This window comes from Nycticebus coucang, unplaced genomic scaffold (assembly GCF_027406575.1).
Source record: "Nycticebus coucang isolate mNycCou1 unplaced genomic scaffold, mNycCou1.pri scaffold_94, whole genome shotgun sequence".
Lineage (NCBI taxonomy): Eukaryota > Metazoa > Chordata > Mammalia > Primates > Lorisidae > Nycticebus > Nycticebus coucang.
Window position 1 is genome coordinate 110,765 of NW_026515608.1, and position 22,041 is coordinate 132,805.

The following is a 22,041-nucleotide window of genomic DNA, read 5'->3' on the forward strand; positions in this document are numbered from 1 at the left end:
CTCTCAATGTGTACCTTATGGACCAGGGGTCTGGTTCTATGAAGAATCTCTCAGATGGTCTTTCCAAATTGCAGCTTCTGTCTGGTGCCTAGTACTCTAAGCCACTTCATGCAAAGGAGGAATGGATGACTGGTGCCCCCTGGAGCCGCTCAAACTGGTGAGCCTATGGCTGTCACACTAACATGAGTCCTTCAGCCCACGTATTGCCATCTATTAGGGGCGAGTATTTCTGTCTCAACGCCCTCAGGGTAAAATGATCTCCTGCCAAAGTCATGCTCACAGTCATTTTTGATCCCCTTGGAATCTGAGACCATCATCTTTCAATCCAACCTGACGTCATCATTTCCTATGAAAAATTTTCTCCAGGCAACCTCTGAAATGTTTAACTTAATTTTTATATTGCTAATATTATTATATATTAATATATCAATTATTATATTATCATTCCTGTTCAACAAAACACTTGATTTCTGACAAACGTTTTTGAGTCATATGAAAGACCTCCCCACAGATCTAGTGTTGTTGCTATAACTAATACTAATGATCACTTGTACCATGCTGAAGTTCTTAATGACTTTAAAATATGTCATCCCATGTTAGGAGTTTCCAATTTCTAGATAAAACATAGACTGACTTCTATAAGGTGTCCCGAGGTTTCCTCCTCCAAATAACTGTCTGTTTAACAGGTACAACTGACAATTCTGCCAACTGGGATTCCTGCTGCTAATAGAGTTTCCCATATTGTTGTGTGGGAAGCAATCGTGACATCAACTTCTGAACCAACCATGGAAATAGCAGATCTCACACACACCTACTCTAGACAAATCATCATGGACAGTTTCCTTCTTTCATATTTGTAGAAAGGGGGAGCAGATTATTTGTGTTACTCGAGTGGGTGGGGATAAAAATTCTCCAGCTATTTCTTGCACATCAAAGCCATGGAAAAGATTTCAAGAAATATTTGAAGCAGAAATGAATAATTTTGGACTCAGATCTTGCCTCTACTGCTCTCTCAGGAAGGATGTATATTAAGAATTTTTTTTTTTTTTTTTGTGTGTGTGTGTGTGTGTGTGTGTGTTTTTGGCCGGGGCTGGGTTTGAACCCGCCACCTCCTGCATATGGGACCAGTGCCCTACTCCTTGAGCCACAGGCGCCGCCCAAGAATGTTTTTCTTTTCATCTCAGAATTCTGGTAAATGTGTCAGAGAATGAGGATTAATCTGATTTATGAAAAACTCTTTTTAGTCATAAGAAAGATGCAAAGTAATTTTTATGAGCATTCTGAATGGTCTTTTGATGTCAATAGTATTGAAGATGAAAAAAAAAGCAGGTTAAAACTGTGCCTTCTTTTTCATTAGTTATATTTAAAGGCTAATATTCTTGTAGCCGCATCTATACTTTGATAAGTCTACATCCTTCAAAGAATAGTTTCTAATAGATTGAAATATGTAAGAATTTTGCTGCAGAATTTCTTTCTCACCAGACATATTTATGTAATTTTGAATATGCTTATTCACCTTTCTGTGTAAAAAATAATCCTCACTATAGCTTAGTTTTCACCCGTAAGATTTTGGTGCCTAAGATATTCATTTGCAAGGTAAACAAGGTCTCACAGAAGCCTCAGAAGAAACTGCTGAAGGTTCTTTCTATTAAAATCTACACATACATATGTCATGCTCATATACATGAGTTCAAATGAACGCTTCTTTATAGATGGACACTAATACTTTTATTGTAAGATGGGAACAATATCATGTTATATTTATAAGAAAATGCCTGATCAGGGTCAGAAGCTCATGTTGCTGTTAAATGAGGTGCAAGACCGTTGCTTCACTGAAGAGGGATGTGGTGAGGACAAAGTCAAATAAATCCAGCCTAATCATAAGGCAGCAAAAGAAGTATTTCTTTTTTATTTTTCTTTTCTTTTTTTTTTTTTTTTTTTGAGACCGAGTTTTACTTTGTTGCTCTCAGTAAAGTGCCTTGGCCTCAAAGCACATAGCAACCCTCAGTCTCCCAAGTAGCTGGAACTACAGGTGCCTGCCAGAACGCCCAGCTAGTTTTTTTGTTTGTTTGTTTGTTTATTTGTTTTTAGTTTTATGTTTTTAGAGATAGGGTCTCTTTCTCAAGCTGATCTCAGACTCCATGCTCAAGGGACCCACCTGCCTTTGCCTCCCAGCGTGCTAGGATTAGAGGCATGAGCCCTGTCCCTGCCCTTTGTTTCTCATTTTTAAGACTTCAAAAGAAATTATAGATTCATGGCAAAATTGGGATGAATTCACAGAGATTTCTTATATACCTCTTTCCTCTACTTATATGCATCCTACTGCATCAGCAGCATCCCCCACCAGAGCGGTACATTGGTTATAATTAGTGACCTTACATTGACTCATCATAACACCGAAAGTCCATGGTTTTCATTGGGGCTCGCTCCAGGTGCTGTACATTCAATAGTTTGGACAGTTGTATAATGACATGTATCCACCACTGTAATGTCATAGAGAATCATTTCACTGCTCTAAGATTCCTCAGCATTCTGTGTATTCATCCCTCCCTTCCCCCAGCCCTTGGCAACCACTGATATTTTTATGATCTCCATAGTCCTGCCAGATATTTCTTTTCACCAGCTTCAGGAGCTCCACCATGTAAAAAGTAATGCCCTTTTCTAGTGGACTTAGCTCGCCGGTTTTCTTTTTCTTTTTTTTTTTTTTTTTTAGTGTATTTATTTTTTTTGTAGAGACAGAGTCTCACTTTATGGCCCTCGGTAGAGAGCTGTGGCATCACACAGCTCACAGCAACCTCCAACTCCTGGGCGTAAGCGATTCTCTTGCCTCAGCCTCCCGAGTAGCTGGGACTACAGGCGCCCGCCACAGCACCCAGCTATTTTTTGGTTGCAGTTCAGCCGGGGCCGGGTTTGAACCTGCCACCCTCGGTATATGGGGCCGGCGCCTTACCGACTGAGCCACAGGCGCCGCCCAGCTCGCCGGTTTTCAAATGACAAGATTCTAACCCTGTTTCATTTGAGAGAATATCCTTTAATTCTATACATCAAGTAAGAATATTTTAATGTATTTCAGTTGCTCATTATTTCAAATTCACATAGTTCAATTTATAAAAATGCACTATAATACAGGTCGAGGTGCCCAAGACATGAAATGTTCTCTCACATGATAAACCTGACCTTTTGCTGTAGCTGCCATCATTCACGTTCTATGTCACTAATCTCCTTGCCCACTTCATCAAGGAGAGTAGAAACAGTTTTCACTAGAGTAGAATAGGTTATATGTATTGGCCTTACCCCTACGAAGCCATATTTAACTTATTCTTTTGGCATCAGGTCAACCATGTGAGACCCAAATAGAGCAGATATCTAATTTTATTCTTGTGCTTCTAAACAGAGGACACAGAAGGGCATTCCATCGATAAGAGTCACTCTTTATACTGTACATTTTACACTGTGCTGTCAAAGAATGACTGTAGTTCTATGCAACTCAGAATGTACCTAAAACAGGAGTTAGGAAGGATTAAATATTAAGGCATTTTCCTCTGGAGTATTTTTGAGCTAGTAAGGAATAATTTCAGCAGTTCATAATCTAGTCTATCCAAATCTATAACTGAAGACCCTTAGCCACAAAGGGGCATACTTCATTGCACCTCCTGCCCCAATTTCTAATCACATAGGCTATAACCCAGTCTACCAAACCTTTAATACTACATGGTTAGCTTGGAATATGTAACTTTGCTAAATGTTTATGAACTTAAGGTCACTGTATGAGGTTTAATGAGAAAAACAGCACGAAGGAGAGACTCATTTGTGGTTCTTTTGGAGAAGACCTTCCAGATCTGGAATCAGATCACCTGGGTTTGTAACCTAGCTCTGCCACTTACTAATTGTACAAATTTCTTTACACATCTTTAAAATGGAAATTTTAGTACCAATCTCATAGTACATATGTTGCGAGGACTCAGAGAAAATGAATGCATAGCCTAGACAATGCTCGATAAATTTTAGCCATTCTGATTAATATTATCATTATCTGTCCATATTATTTCTAAATAAATGATAATGTGTCATAAAACTTTCTTCAAAATACTGTCTGCTTCGTATTCAACATGCTGGTCCTTATTATTTTCTTCATTTCTCCAGAATGAAAAAAAAAAGTATTTTGAAAATATATTACAAGAGGTGTCTAAATTTCATGGGCCTAAAGAATGTATCTTCCAAGGAATGTGTGGGTGAAAGCTAGACGAGGCTGGCATTCCCCTGAAATCTCAAGCGGGCTATGGCCCCAAAATTCATCTCCCCAATTTGAATGCACACCTATGGTAGCAAAGGGGGATAGGAATATCCAGAAGAGTGGATAAGAAATAGTCTAGGAAATGTCTAGTTAGAGATCAGCAGCTTAGAGACAAGGATATAAATAAAACTAGAAAGTAATTGATAGTTGCCCCCACAGATACCCCACAGCTGCAGGCACCTGGACCTGAAGGCTGTAACTTTCCTTCATTAAATTTCCCCCAATGTATTCTTTGATTTGTAGCTTAGTACTACCCTACCCTTCAGCCTGATAACTTTCTCACATAAACAAAGAGCTCCCTGTTTAATTGAAACATGAAGCTGTTACATTTTCATGTTCTGCCTTGTGTAAACATGCTTCCAATTTTCTAAATATATAGCCCTAAGTACTGGGCTCCGGATGGCTCCTGTTAGCTTCACAAGGGGCTGATACAATGTTGTCCCTCAGCCATGGGTCACAACACCGTGTGTGTGTGTGTGTGTGTGTGTGTGTGTGTGTGTGTGTGTGTGTGTGTGTGTGTGTGTGTGTGTGTAACTTTTGTAGCCTTTCTTTCCCTTTTTCTGCCAAACCCCAGGTGGCTGGGGAAGGTCCCTGTGCAGGGGACCTGCCTGTTTACCACATTGTGACTGGTTTCCTGGGTTGCTACAGAATGTACACAGGGATTTAATTGCTTACCATCTAGCAAAATCTTTGCAAGAGAATTAGTTATCTAACATGTGAGGGAACATGGCAAAGCCATTGTTTATTGTTTTGACAAAGAGAGTTCTAAAACTCTCTAGGGAGACTATCTTCTGCAGACAATATTTTCCTAAAGCCCTTAAGAATGTATTCAATCAATAAAATCCATAGTTCTACACAAGTAACAGATTAAATGTGAAGTTGTTATTATCCCACTAATATCTGCAAATGGAAATGATAATTGAGAATAATTGCCAGTCAGTATTCTCCATGTAGCACAAAATCTCTATAGGTCGCAACAGAGTAAATTTAATTGGCATAATGCTATTTTCCCCATACTTCTTACTGTGTCTTAAACCATAGCTCATTATTATTCATAGTAATATGAGGTGGGACAATTAGGTTTGCAAACTTGTTCTAGAAAAAGTACTATTTGGTGCAATGAGTTGCTGAATAATCACTATGGTTACCTTCAAAGTCCTCCCTTTGGGAAGCTATGTACAGACTCCAGTGCCTAGTCCACCCTTCAAAGCAATTTTGGAATTTCTTTTTTGGAATGGCCATCAAAGCTGTTGTATTACATTTGATGTCCTGAATGTCATCAAAATGTCTTCCTTTCAATATTTCCTTTATCTTTAGATAAAAAAGTCATCAGGGGCCAGATCCAGTGAGTAGGGAGGGTGCTCCAATTCAGTTATGTGTTTACTGGGTAAAGACTCAGACAGTGTGCCATGTGAGCTGGTGCACTGTTGTGATGCAAGGGCCATGAGTTGTTGCCATGATTTCAGTTAAGTTTTTCCTAACTGTTTCTTGATTGATATTTATTTGATCTACTATGCTTTTCACAGTCAGCTGGACAATTTTGGTACACAATTTGAAAAGCTTTTTTAATATTTCTGTCAGTTCTACTCATTACTTGACATCCTGACCTCTCTTTATCAGTGACACTTTCTCTCTCCTCAGAAAAATGATTATTCCATGTGTATACTGTTATTTTCTTCATGGAATTATTCCCATAAACTTGAACTATTATGTCTCTGATTTTACTTCCATTCTTGCCAAGTTTAACAGGAAATTTATCAGTATTTGTTCAGCGCTCTAATTCAAGCTCTGACGTTTTTGTCAGAGCAACAAAACACAAAACACACAACAATAATAGGTAAACACCATTTAGCAAAATATCACCACACGTCCACATGAACACAACTCTGAGACACTCATCCACCACGGTTATGAAACCTTACTGAGTTCTTTGTGCAGTGCTGCCAGTGTAAGCACACTGGTGGCGGGCAGTACCTGTGGCTCAAAGCGATAAGGCAGCCCCATATACCGGAGGTGGTGGGTTCAAACCCAGCCCTGGCCAAAAATAGCAACAACAGCACATGATGGCAAGTTTGTGAACTTAATTGTCAGACCTGTATTTACAACACACAGGCACCTCAAAACAAGGAAATGCTGGGATCTTTTTGTTTGTTTCTGGGTTTTTGTTTGTTTATTTGTTTTAATGAAGTTCTTCATTTACACACAAGGATTGCATACCAAATTATTAGTATTAGTTTTCTTAAATTTGAAGAATGTTCTTACGAACCAGTTCACTTTTTCCATCTGGGGAAATGTGCCTTCCATCCATAGGTATTCTAGGAAAAGTGTTAGAGCACAGGGCTCTGAGTTCTGGCTCTAAGTTCTACTCTAATTCAACTACTTTCTTAATCTAAGCCTCAGTTTTCACAGCTTTAAAGTGAGGTTGGAGATTATACAAATGTGGCAAAATGCTCAGCGCAAGTACCTAGAATATAACTAAGCATGTAAAGTGTGTGTGTATGTATGTGTGTGTGTATTTGGGTTGTTTGTTTATTTGTTTTCAGGCAATTCTAAAATGGTATTTACTCAGCTAAAGTCAGTTAATTGTGGAATTAACCCAAAAGAGTTATTTTTGTTTTTGTCTTCCACTGTTCTTGGACTTGCAGATTTCAATAAATATGTATTGAAATTATTTTGACTCCTTTTTCCTCATGTAGATACTGAGTGAGCTCTTTTATTTCTTTTAACGTTTATACTTGACCATCCTGCTTTTCCTGTTACTCATTTAGATCCAGGGGCTCTGCCTCCTTTTCCAGCTCTGTGAAATTGTACTCATGTAAGGCAGTGTTTCTAGGCCTCTATATGTCACCATGAAGGAGATGCCCAGCCCCCCTCCCTTTAATGCCTTAGTATAGATCATCTATATTCCTTCTCAGCATTCACCAGAGGTCTCTATTTGGACATCTAAAGGAATCCCCAGATTAACATACCCCAAACAAAATACTCTCGATTCCTCCCACCCTGGCCCACCTTTTTCCTTCCTAATGATCACCTGTTCACCATCATCCACTCAGCTAATCAGACCAAAACTCCTGGAGTTATATTTACTCTTCTAAATCATATGCCACTTCCAATCTATAGGCAAATCTTGTCCCTTGGCCTTTAAAATGTACCCTGAATTCAACTACTTTTATCTTCCTCACATTCTACTCTTCATTCTTTCTGTCAATCATTATTTCTCTCCCTTTCCTCTCCAGAACAAAAAAATTGCATGAAAAAATAATAAATGATTAAACTGCACGAGCCTAAAGCTTAACCTTGTTTTCTAAGCTGGGGATTAACAAAGTTTTTCTTTAAATGCTAGATAGTAAATAGCTTAACTTTTACCAGCCAAGAGGCAGCATCCACAATATTGTGTATTTGCTTAAATAATCATTTATAATAAATCATTTAAAAATGTAAAAATCATTCTTTGCTTTTAGGCAGTAAGCTAAATTTGAGTCGGGGCTACTGTTTGCCAACCACTAGGTTAAACTCTCATCCCTCAACAGCTTACTTCTTGTCCTCCAATACTGTTCTCTGCAGGAAAGCCAAAATGATACTTTTGTAACGTAAATAAGATTCTATTTCATTCCATTCTGCTCAACCTTTTTTATAGATTCTGGTAATAACTGTCAGAAAATTCAAAATCCTTACCTTGGCCTATGTAATTCGTCTCCCACCTTTCTCCATCTGTCTGACTTCATTTTCTAACATATTCTCTCTTGAATTTTGTCCATCCCACGGCCACACTGCCTTGTGGGGTACCTCAAATGCTACTCACACATTCTGCCCCAGGGCCTTTGCACTGGTGTTTCCCTCTGGTGTTCTCAGACAGCCCCACCCGGCTGATCTCTCATTTCATACACCTCTCTGCTAAAGCCTCACCTGCTCAGAAAAGCCTCCCATTAATGCCCTGCTTAAAAGCCACTGCTCTGTCACCCTCTCTCCTCTTACTTTGCCCTATGTTCCTGCATAGCATTTATGATTGCTGGTTGGCATATTCATTTGCTGGCAGTTCATCTCCTCCACGGGAATGTTAACTGCAAAATATGCAAGAATTTGATGGTTCAGAGAACATCTTCGTGCCAAGAGGAGTTCCTGATACTGAATATGAGAGATGCTATTTTTTTTTTGAGTAAATTAATGAATAGGGGCTTATGACATTTTGAATCATTTATTGCATAGTCTGGATTAATGAAAAGCACCTTAAGTTCTGAATGCTGTCTTTTATTTCTCTCTGTGCTGTTACTCTAATGTCTTAAACATAATCTGTGCTAAATGTTTGCAACCATTGAATTTCTATAACATATTACAAAATTATCTCCTTTCTGTCTTTCCTTTTTTTTGATAGTAGAAAAACCAAGGCCTTCTTGTTTTCTGATAATAAAACTAGTGCACACTGACAATTCAAGAAAAAGCATACAAATAAAATACCTACAAATTAAAAAATTTCCAAAACTCAATTATTGTGTTGATATGTTCCTTTAGTGTTTTTCTATGTGTGTATTCTATCCTTTTATTTTAATAAAAACAAGATTATGTTCTCCATAATCCTCTGATGCTTTATAGCCTTTTTTTCCCCCTAGTTAATATTAGGCTTTTGGTATCTTTTCATGCCAAGAACTTATAATTTGAGATTTTATTTCTGGAAAATGTTTGAGAAAATACAGAAAAGCCATTAATTAGCATCCTTTCAGATGAAATTATCACAGAAATGACAAGTATAGAATGTTCAGAGAGCAGGAGAAAGTGACATGTGGGAGCCTGAATGGGTAGATGTTGAAGAAAGAAATGTCATCTGTAGGTTAATAGGCCATCTAAAGATACAGATTAACAGTCTGAATTCCACAGGAGTAAGAATGAGATCAAACAGAATAATAAAGGAAGAAATAGCAAAATTACAACAGAGCAGTCAAATGGATATGATTCTTGGCAATAACTGTAAAAGGTCTGGTAATGAGGGCGGCACCTGTGGCTCAAGGAGGAGGGCGCCGGTCCCATATGCCGGAGGTGGCGGGTTCAAACCCAGCCCCGGCCAAAAACCACAAAAAAAAAAAAAAAAAAAAGTCTGGTAATGAGAGAGAAGGAAGAACTAGTGGCTGCCACATAAAGAGAAAATAACCAAGATCAAATAGCTCCAGTTATAGCACGATGACTTCTTTAACAATCTGGAAAAGGTTTTGAGAAACATACAACCATAGACAGATATTTTATGTGCAAAATTCAGTTTAGAAACTTATTTTCTGGTTAATGAAAAGATCCACATTTCAAATGCAATGTTATTGCATTTTATAGCCTAATTTCTTATTACTAAGATTATTTTTTCCAGCGCTCTTAAGTTTTAGTTAGAGATGTTAAACATTTCAATATGATCGAAGTATTACATTAATAAAAATAAAGTCAGAGTAACAAATGTTTGCTATTTTGAAGGGGATCATTCATGTGGAATCGTTCCCTGGTTGCATGGGGTTATTAAGGTTTGCACTGATCAGTCTGTACATTTTCTTTGCACTTTTCAGTTGTTTTATGCTCAGATGTTGTGTTTCTACCTTGATTTCATCTCTATGAGCTATGATGCCGAGTGATTGCAGGGTAATCTTTTGATCCTAATGTTATTGTTGATAAGGCAGTATTTATGATACACCTATAACCCCCATTTGAAATGTAGCTGTTTCTTTTCGTTTATTTCTCCCCTGTCTGTTGGAGCTGTTCAGGGACATCCAGAGTCCATCGAGACCTGGGCCTGCTTAGCTTGTGTGGAATCACACACTTCCCTTTCCAGCACAGGCTTATCATAGGTTTATGATTGTTTACGTGATGTCCCATGTAACAAATGGGGGAAAAGCTACTCATTTCCCTAAGTTCAGTCTGTTTACCCTGAAATTGAAATATATTCTCAATGTGTAATCTAAATGGGTTTGTGGGTAGAGTAAATGCCAAATATAATAGCTTAACATTTGCGTGTCTATGACATCCTCAATCAGCTTCCCTTATATTTCTCAATGGCAATTATGGCTTTTTTACATTAGGGCTTGAATTTCAGCAACTTTACTTATATGAAGTCAAACTTTGAGTAGAACCTTGATCTATGGCTATACATAATGATTATTGATTACATTTATACTGTGCTTAGTATAGATGAGTACTATATTAAATACTTTGCACATTTTTTTTTTTTTGAGACAGAGTCTCACTTAGTTGCCTTTGGTAGAGTGCCGTGGCATCATAGTTCACAGCAACCTCAAACTTTTGAGCTCAAGCCATTCCCTTGCCTCAGCCTCTAAGTAGCTGGGACTATAGGCACCCACCATCACACCTGGCTATTTTTAGAAATGGAGTTTTGTTCTTGCTCAGGCTGGTCTTGAACCTATGAGCTCAGGCAATCCACCCACCTTGGCCTCCCAGAGTGCTAGGTTTGTAGGCGTGAGCCACTGTGCCCAGCCACCACTTTGCACATATTAAGTTATTAGACCCTTAGAACAAAAATAGAAATTATCATCTCAATTTTCAGGTGAAATAATTGAGGCTCAGAGAGGTAAAGTTGCTTGCCCAAAACTACACAGGTAGTAGTTAGCAGAGCCAGAAAATGAACCAAGCAATCTGGCTCCATGGTCTGCTCAGTTAATCATTATGCTTTATTGTCTCCTATTAAATTAAGTGACCGTATTGGTTATTGACATCTCTGCAGCAGCCTCAGGATTAATTTTTTTGTAGGATCTATAACAGACTAATGTGTAGCTAGGAGAAAATAGGGATTGGCCCCACCTGGAAGATGATCTCAAGGCATCAAAGATTAGTTTCTTTGAGATAATATCTGTGTTTAAATATCATTATTGGTGGTTGACCCATGATAGGAACTGGAAGATGATCTACCTATTCAACAAACGTGCAGCAAATGCTTGTTCTGTTGAAGCATTGTGCTAAGATGCTGTCAGTACAAGGGCAGATAAGCCAAAGCATGTCCCTGGCCTTCAGAAGTTGACATTTCTGTGAGTGAAGAGGATATCAAAAAAAAGAAAAAGAAATTCACGGGTTATTATCAGATGGTGATTAGGTCTATGAAAGAAATAATCAGAGTGACATATTTAACAGGGCCAAGTGTGACTTAAGAGGGCTCAGAAATGGTCTTTTGGAAGAGATGATATTTGAAGGGAGATCTGAAGAGTAAGGAACCAGTTCTGTAGAAGTAAGGAAAGAAGGTTCCAGGCGTTAAAGAGAAGATACTGTCACATCTCTATGAAAAGGAATTGAGAAAAAAGTTAAAGAAAGAATGCATTGTGAAATCCACTCAATATTGATGGGTGCTGTTTTTAGAAGGGTCTCCTTTTAAGAATTAAGAACTTGTGGGTGGCGCCTGTGGCTCAAAGGAGTAGGGTGCTGGCCCCATATGCCAGAGGTGGTGGGTTCAAACTCAGCCCTGGCCAAAAACTACCAAAAAAAAAAAAAAATCAAAATTTAAGAACTTGTTTCCTCATGTTAGCTGTATTTATAAACTGTTTTATTCCATTTAAAAGTTTATTTTTCTCCATCATTAAAAATTCTGTGCCTTGGTTTCTTTTTTTTCCAGCTTTTAAAACATTGAGGACAATTATCATCCAAAGGAGTATATGGAGATTGCAGAAAATTGTTACTTAGGCAGGAAAGGGCTTGGGAAAGATAACCATGGCTACAAAATGCAGAGCAGTAGAACTTACTGTGTGTAATAATAACCCCTCTCACTCTTTACACAGCCCAAGTAGTCTCTGATCCCAACACCTGTATAGATACGGTCCAGCACAGCAGAATCTGTATAAGTTAGTGCACTTCCTAAAAAGATTAGCTATTCTGATAATCAGCATTGATGGAAATAGATGCCTTCCCAGCGTCATTCAAAAAGTCACTTAGAGTCTGTTGATTTCATTTCATATTGTCACTCAGACTCTCATTAGTATGTCAATTTATCCATCAACTTCCTTGATGTGCCATGACAACAGAATAATTTCCAGCAATCTTTTGTTTGAATCACAATGAATTCAAATTCATTGGAGGCATTTCCTTTAGCTCTCTTGTCAAAATGCTTCTGGATACAGAACTATCTCAACGTGACCCCCAAATTGTACAAATCCCATTACTATCCTAATGGCATTTTATGTCTGGGGATCTCTTTAACCTTTGCAAAACACTTTCAGATTCACTGATTCATTTGCCCCACTCAGCAAGAGCACATTGTGTGGGAAACACAGGGTGGGGGCGGGGGGCAAATACAAAGAACGGTCCAACCTACAGGTATCTAACCAACCGCAGCCGAGGTGGAACTGCTGACACTTACAGTGACGCTGAGTCTTCACCTGTGCTCTCCAGACCAGCAGCATCAACATCGCTTGAAATTTTAAGAAATGTGTTAGGAAGGCAAAACTGTGGGCCCCCACCCAGACTAACTGAAACTGGTGGAAGAGGAATGAGAGGCCCAGGGGTGTGTTTTTATAAGCTTCTATGTCCCTGTTATGTTCATGCAGATAAAAGTTTGAGAAATACTGATTTATAGTAAGAAAAAAATTTAAAGAAAAAGTGGGACCCTGTTTTAGGTATGGAGCTTCTCTTAAAAACTGGATTATATATATAGTTACATTGACTAAAAGACCAGTGAATGATTTTGACCTCAAGGGAACTTTTGGGAAGGTCTGAGACATTTTCAAATTGTCATGACTAGGAAAGCAAGTGTCACCGCCTCCAAAGAGGAGAAGCCACAGACGCTGGGAAACACCCTGCCGTGCTCAGGACAACCCCCTACACAAAGAATGACCCGGCCCCACACACCAAGTCTTCACGCATGTGGTTAATTAGCACTTTCCAAAGCTCAAGGGTAACAACAACAGAGTTCCTTGAGGATGCTCTGATACCTATTCTAGCCCCAGACACAAGGTGAAGCTCAAGCAATGTTGATAAGTGATGACATCTAAGCAATTCTCTCCAATACAAAACTTTCCCGTTCTCTACTATGACTTTTATCATCACCAAACTGCAGCCCATGTAGACTCTAACTTGATTGTATAATGTCCATTCCTTAACTAAATGATATAATTTTAACCCACTAAGATCCAAACATTGTTTGGATTCATATGGTGAATATATGGTCATACCTGGCTACCCAGGATAGAAGTCAAAGTCACAAGCTTATAAGAGGATCTATGTTCTTGTCCCACGGAAATCTGTTCTGTCATCCAGGATGCACTGCTAATTCTCTCAGAGCTTCAAGGTATTCACATGTGAATGACAAGAAAATTCATTATTTGCCTCTTAGCACTGGTGTGAAATATAATAATACAAGTATTTTATTAATAGCAATTAACACGTGTTATGCTCTTTCCATGTGCTGGACAAGGTATGAAACTGATTGTAGCATTTTATGATCCCAGAAACATACAGAGTAACATAAAATCCAAGCAGCACTTCTCTCTCACTTCTCAAAAATGCACAGGTAGAGGATGTGAGCTTCAACCCTGCACAGTTTGTAAATGCCCCTTCAAATCCATCCTTCTCCCAACTTGCATTAATTAGAAAGAAGACTGGTGACGCTAATGGGTGAATTCATTTGAACATCTAATATGCATCTGGGTCAGGACATGCAGCTTCCCGTCCATGTCCGGATATTGCACATTCATTTGTGCGAAGGTTTGTAAAGTGAAGTCAAATGAATTTCTGCCTTACTAAATGAATATTCACAGTGAATATGTCCACAACCCGAGGTTTGCTATGATCACATTAAATATTTGCTTTGCATATAAGAGTGATAAAATGCCCACAGGACAAGGATATAGGGAAACTGGATTCTTTCTTTTTTATTTCAAATTAATATGAGGGTACAAATTTTTAGATTACATTGTTCTCACTTCCAGGGTAAAGGTCTAGTTGAAACAGAGGCCCTCACCCAGGGGGCATATTATACAGCCTCACAATGTGCACCATAGGTGAGATCCTGCCTCATGCCCTCCCTCCTTCTGCCAATCCTCCTCTCCCCTTACCCTCTAGCCTATGTACTAGAATACATTTGTGTTTTATTGTCATTGGGAGAGTGGATTCAAGTTCAATCCTTATAAAGATCTGTGTGAGCTTGAGCCAGTCACTCACTTTCTGTCCTGGCCCCAGTGTGCTTAGCTTTTAAAAAGCAAAAACCCCTTCCCTTCCCCTTCCCTTCCCTTCCCCTTCCCTTCCCTTCCCTTCCCCTTCCCTTCCCTTCACTTCACTTCCCCTTCCCTTCCCTTCCCCTCCCTTCACTTCACTTCCCCTTCCCTTCCCTTCCCTTCCCTTCCCTTCCCTTCCCTTCCCTTCCCTTTCCCTTCCCTTCCCTTCCCTTCCCTTCCCTTCCCTTCCCCTTCCCTTCCCTTCCCCTTCCCTTCCCTTCCCTTCCCCTTCCCTTCCCTTCCCTTCCCTTCCCCTTCCCCTTCCCTTCCCCTTCCCTTCCCTTCCCTTCCCTTCACTTCACTTCACTTCCCTTCCCCTTCCCTTCCCTTCCCCTTCCCTTCCCTTCCCTTCCCCTTCCCTTCCCTTCCCTTCCCTTCCCTTCCCTCCCCTTCCCTTCCCCTTCCCCTTCCCTTCCCTTCCCTTCCCTTCCCTTCCCTTCCCTTCCCTTCCCTTCCCCTTCCCCTTCCCTTCCCTTCCCTTCCCTTCCCTTCCCTTCCCCTTCCCTTCCCTTCCCCTTCCCTTCCCTTCACTTCACTTCCCTTCCCCTTCCCCTTCCCTTCCCCTTCCCTTCCCTTCCCTTCCCCTTCCCTTCCCTTCCCTTCCCCTTCCCTTCCCCTTCCCTTCCCTTCCCTTCCCCTTCCCTTCCCTTCCCCTCCCTTCACTTCACTTCCCCTTCCCCTTCCCGTCCCTTCCCTTCCCTTCCCTTCCCCTTCCCTTCCCCTTCCCTTCCCTTCCCCTTCCCTTCCCCTTCCCCTTACCCTTCTCTTCCCTTCCCTTCTTTCTTTTTTGTAAAAGGAGGAATTGATGACTTACTAATATTTTTCAGCTCTATGTTATTATACCAGACAAGGTATAAAACGGAATCTAACATTTAACGATCCCACAAACATACAGAGCGAAATAAACTCTTCATGCAAGCATATTGATTTTGAATAATGCTTTATAATAAATATGGGGTATGTGAAAATTATGACCACTTAGCATGACTTTGTATTCATTAAAAATGTCTATCTTATAATGTTTATTTTGAACTCTAAGTTTTTCTTGTTAAAGGAGGGGATCATGGGAGGTGGTGTAATAGAAATGCAAATGGTGGGCTATTCGTGTAACGCAGACACACAGGGTCTCACACCACCGCTGACTGTCAAGCAAGGAGAAAAGGCAACGGGGGCATTTTCTGTGTGTGTAATCGCCACTATTACAGCAGTCGCATTGGAAAGACAGTGGAAAATGTCGGGCCTGACTGGTGACTCAGCTCCTGTCAATCTAGATTTATTTTTATATAAAGAGCAAACGGAAATCAAGATGAAATGTTTGAGTGAAACGTATTGCTTTCTAGAGATCATTCAAACAATGGTTCGATCTTATTCCTCTGCTCAACTATTCTAAAATTATTTTATGTCTCATTCTGGGCTTGTCTAAGGGACTGAAAGCTGGGGACAAAGATCTTTAGAAAAGAGAAAAATAACTAATTCCTGATTTCTAAATATTGAAGATAGAGAAATTAAAAAAAATAGATACCACATCTTCTCACATGTTCACTTTCATATCTTCCCACAAGCACCGTCTCTGAAGGGATTAGATAGCATTTTTTTCCAGACATGCTGTGCTCCTCTAAGTAAAGGACTACGCAGTGCAATAGACATCAGCTATTGGTTTGAGTTCTAGGAAGGACTTGGTCTCCTTTGTGTATCTTAGATATCAATAGAGTGGCCAAAGGGAGGCCATCAAAGTCAGCTTTCAAGTGATAATACACTCACCACTTTCCTCCCCAGCCCATGCCACAGGCTTGCCTTTTCACAAAAACAAATAGGAAAACCAACCACAAACAAAAGCTCTGAAGCTACAAAGTTCCTCACATTTTATTATTTGATTTTGTGAAAGGCAAGCACACAGCCCTGGGCTTCCCTGCCCCACTCTCTTGATTTTGCCTTACTTATGTACCCTCTCTGCACGCTGGCTTTTTAAAAGCTAAGCTCATCCTTCTGATTGAATTGATTTAAATAAATACAGTTAAAGGAAAACATTTTGTACCATTAACATAAAAGCCAAACCAACACACCTGGCATATATGAAAGATAATTCAAAAAGTGCTGGCATGAAGGCAAAGAAAGAAAAATGATGTTAAGGGAGTATACCACAAACTCTCTGAGGCTGAGAATCTCAGGCCTCCTTGTTAAAAAAGAAGTAACCCCCATGATCATATTGATGTACACAGCTCTGATTTAATTGAAAAAAAAAAAAGAAGTACCATTGGATTACAGAAGAGGGGAGAACCTGCATCGTAGGATCAAAGTAAGACTGTCCCTTTAAGTACGGATGTGCTCTGGACCGTGTTTAACCACAGGAGGGTAACTTGTAGCATTTTCTGATTGCTATCCTGTAAATCCTCCCACCATGGCCAGTTCCAGGCTACCAAGGTAACATCCCTGAAAACAGATGGGAGGGGAAGCAAACAGCTCATTGTAGCCAGAAGCGGCCCCCAGCGCAACACTCCCTTTAAATAATTAGAAATACTGAGAAAGAACTGAAAGGGGAAGCTTTTCTTATTATGTATTCCCACATAATTAAATTCCATTTTAGAATTACATTCAGAATCGTATTTGTTTATCACCAGTGGCATATATCCCCCCATTTGGAAATCAATAGTCTTAGGGAACCTCTCAGGGTCTCTCTCTCTATCTTTATTTTTTTTTTAAAACAAAATGGAATTTAGGAGTTCGAGACCACCCTGAGCAGGAGCAAGACCCTGTCTATACTAAACAGGGGGAAATTAGCTGGGCATTGTGGTAGACACCTGTAATCCTAGCTACTTGGGAGGCTGAGGCAGGAGGATCACTTGAACCCAGAAGTTTGAGATTAGGCTGTGAGTTAGGTTGACACCATGACTCTAGCCTTGGGCAACAGAGTGAGACTCTGTCTCCAACAAAAAATAAAAAAAAAAATAAACAAGGAAAAAGCCAGCTTATGAAACGTAAAATCTGTGTAGATGGAAACATATGAAACCTTCCGAGCAACAGGGACAGGCAGCGCAAGTTGAAACGTGCGTGGGTGAATGAGAAAGTGTGGTCCCTCTGGAGGAGGGTGTTCCCTGGATCCTGGCTCCCAGTGCCAGGAATGAGCACTGTCACCCAAGTGATTACAAAGTGATCACAAACACACAGGGGTCACCATCCACGTACATTTATTATAGAACAAAAGCACATACCGTATGAGGAAAACACACGTCAAGACTGAGACGGGTCCCTCTCAGTGAGTGAAGAGACCCCGGCCTGAGCACTCACCATCTTGTATAAGAGAACCAAGCTGTCTAGTTTGCCCGGCCTTTCTCCTGGAAGGATTGACTGTTGCCTCCTGTCTTTGGGGTAACTGACCAGGGTGATAGTACAAGACAAACTTCTTAATATTCAGGCGTGTTCCCTAGAAACTTCCTGAAAAAACCATGGGCTTGGAATTTGCAAGTTACTTGCAGGATAATGGGCCCAGTGAGCCCAGGTTAGCCTAAGGTCATTAGGGGCTCCTCACTATCTGTTCTTATTGGGGAACAGTCCCAGATGACCTGGTTCTTTCTCTCTGCCCCTAGCCACACCCCTTGGTCTTTCCTGCTGTCAAGGAGAGGAGCTGAGGTCAGGTGGTGGGTCTCCTCCCAGGCCCAGCCTTTCCTGGACCATCTGTCAGGGAAAGAAACTGGGGGCTGATGTGGTATACTGCCTTTGTAGGTGGAGAGCAGCTGGGGGCAGAGACTCCTCTTTAGCACAGGACCCTTGGAGGGAGGACAGGTCGAGCACAGTGGAGGCAGCTTCTGGGCTGCTGCCCACAGTCAGCATGGCGTGGGGCGCCTCCTCCCACCCCCAGGCCCACAGCAACCACCAGGGAGGCCCTGTACCTGGTAGGTGTGAGCCTGGCTCTGTGCTGGTTCAGGACATGGCCCAACAAAAGTGTAATGTCATCTGTGTTTTTTTCAAGTGAAACGTGGGACCATTACACAGTCTATCTGGAAACTTCCTTAGTGACCCATGTGTACACACTGCACTTACTACACTCCAGGCACTGTTCCAATTCTTTCATTTAATCTTCAGTCACACCGGACCAGTACGGACTGTTCTTACTACCATCATAAACAGAGAAATGAAGCACTTGCCCATGGTCACGGAGCTAGTAAGTGTTAGATTCTGAGATTCAGAACTAAAGTCCACCACTATCCCATATTCTCTGTATTTTTCCTCATTAAATTCATCAGACCCATCTCTTCAGACCCAGAGACACCGTCTCTATCAAGTCGGTCTCACTCTCCAGATTGGGTTATGTGTTCTTGCTCTCCACCCATGTAAATCTTTCTATAAATTTATTTGCCACATCAGATTATAATAAATCGTTCATATATCCCTCTACCCTGCTAGATTGTCAGCGACCATGGCTCATTTATTTTTATAACCCAATGTCTGTTATCCAATAAATGTAAGTTGAATGCAAATGGAAATAAATATCTCACATTATTACAAAGCATCAGAGGCTTACAAGGCAATACAGAACATAATATTTATGTGTAATTCTCTCTTCCACTCTTTTTCATGCAAATATTTCCAGCATCATATAAACCCAGAGCTTAAGTCAATATTTGTGGAGTGAATGAAAACGTCCATGATGGAATTTTAAGGCAAACTACAATCTTTGTAGTAAATATTCAGACTGTTCTAAAATAAAGAGAGTATCAAATTAAATCAAGATAGACCAGAGCTTCTGGGTTAAATATATCCTGGATATAGATTAAATAGTTGGAGGATTTATTAACTGACCTATGCAAATGGACAAAGTTTAACAGTTCTGCTTCAAATACAGATAAGTAAGTCTAAAGGAAATATGATTTGATAACTGCAGTTTGGGGGGAAAAATCATCTTGATCTAATACTTCAGCATAAAGAGCCACTAAGCTAATGTTAGGAAAACTGATTACTTTCTGATTTAATTTACTGATTACTTTCTGATTTAATTTAATGTGGGAGGTTGTGCGTATTAAACAATTCAACATGCACACTGGCCTCTAAAAAATTAAATGAAACTATTCTAATATACAAAATGATGAAAAAGTTTTGAACCCAAATTTCACACTAAGTTTTAATACCTATTAACTTTGTTCATGAAGTACCTCCCACAGCCCTTTCATCACCTTTATCACTGTGCCTATTTCTATTTTGAATGGATGATAGAAGTACCCAGTGCACGATCCAAGGTTCTACACGTAAATATACATATAGGGAAAGGAAGACTGGCTTCCCACTTGTTTTCCTGTTTCCTTCCGAATAGGCCAGTACTATTACTGTTCCACGCCTTCTTCCAGGTAGAGTTTAAACCTAGACCAACAGAAAATAGTAATACAATCAAGCTATGTCATAATACTGAATTTAGTTTTCTATTGTTGAACATTCGGAGTGTTTTATGTATTGCAACCAGTGTTTCAAAAACTGTTCTTATACATATGCCTTGGAGTATATCTATTAAATTCTTGAGTGCTTGAAGGAAAAAAAAATACCTACAAGTAAATGTGCTAAATCAAAACGTAGTACATTTTAAATTTTAATATGCATTATCAAATTTATTATCAAGCTGATCTCTGCATAGTTTTGAGATTTAAACTGTCATGACAATGAAGGAGAATGTTTCTTCTGTGTCCACACTGATAAATGAAAACTGATGCCTCGATGCAAGGGGCGGGGTGGGGGGGGCGCCCTGGTCAGCTTAATACCTTTTCACGTATCTAAAAGTCATTTTTTTCTTGTTTTATCTTATTATTTTCTGGCCTCTGTTTATCCTATGTCTATTTTTTCCTACTGATACAGAAAAACTTTACATAGTAAAAATGAAAAATAGTCATACTGTTGGTATTTGTTAGAAGGTTTTCTGGGTTGTTCTCTTGTTTTTTTTGACATTGCTATGGTGTTTTTATTTTTTCCCTTGCAAAATGTTTATGTAGTTAAATTTATACATTTTTAGTATAATTTATGTGATTTGAGCCACATTAAGAAAAGTACAGCTTAGATCCAAAATAATAAAAATGCTTCTATGTTTTCATCTAGTATATTTATTTTTTTCATTATTTTCACATTTTTTTAATGTTTTATCAAGTTTTCTCCCTGGCGTTTATCAAATAATCTGTCTTTAATTCCTGATATCAGTTCTGTTTTCGACATACAACAAATTCCTTATGCAATTTAACCCTTTTTCTGGATTGTATTCTGTTTCAATGCTACATTTGCCATTTAATTACTTCACTTTGATGATATCTTTATGTGATTTAGCAAGTTGATTCTCATGTCTTTCTACTCTTTGTTTTTAGACCTATTCTGGTTATTTTCACATAACTAATTTTTAATATGATCTTTAGAATCTGATTATCAGTTCCAGAATGAAAATATTCTTTTGGCATATTTTTTGGAACTGAATTAAATTTATAGACTAATTTAGGACAAATCGAGGTTTTCCTTGTATAGTGTCTGCCTAACAAGGATCAACGCGATTTTTTCCTCTATCCACACGTCTTTTTAGTTGTCTCGATAACAATTTACACTTTCTTCTATAAGTATGTCTTCAATATTTTTTAGTTTTTGTATAGGCACTTTATCTTTATTTCTATTAGAAATAAAATCTGTTCTGTTTTGAAAATATAGTTGTTTATATAATAAGGCTGTTGTTTTTTATACACCAATTTTGTTCTTAGTCATCTCACTGTATTTTTTTATTCGGTAGAGTAAATTCTCAGCTGATTTTCTTGCATTTTTTAGATATGCCCTACTTTTTGCAAATAATGATACCATTACCTTCTTTTTAAAATGTTTATGCCACGCTTATATTTGCGAAAGTGGACATCCTTGTTTACTTCTTGACATCAATAGAAAGTTATAATTTTTTTTTTTATTTGGCTGAAGATAGGATTTGGGTAAACACACATTTTCATCACGTATGTTAATTTTTTATCTTTTGAATTGAGTGCTCAAATCATTGGTTTTCGTTCTCCCTGTTTACAATGTAAATATTTAAGATTTATTTTTGTGTGAGCACTCTTTCAGTTGTAAATCATTGTTTTATTATGTAGCATTTTCTTAATTCACTGAGTTAGTATATGCTGTATTTTTTTCTTTTTTCTTTTTTATTATTTATTTATTTATTTTTATTACAGGTTAATGTGAGGGTACAAACAACCAGGTTACAATGTTTGCATTTGTTCAGTGTCCTGCACCCAAGAGGTGTGCCATATACCCTTACATTGTGCCCGTTAGGTGGGAGCACACCAATCCTCCTCCCCTCCCCCCATCTTAAATTGAATTGAGTTTTTCCCTCATGTGGGCATGCATTAGATCATCTACTGGTTTATTTTGATGGCTTTGTTGATCCCAAATTAAGAAAGCATACTCATCCTCTCTCTCTCTTTTTGTCCCTCTCTCTCACTTATTTTACCTGGTGGTCAGCCACAATGTCTAATTTTGATCAGTAATGTTTAGTCTCATTGCATTTAGATTAGATATAGTTATTTCTAATACTAGAATTTTTGAAAACTAAATATTTTATTA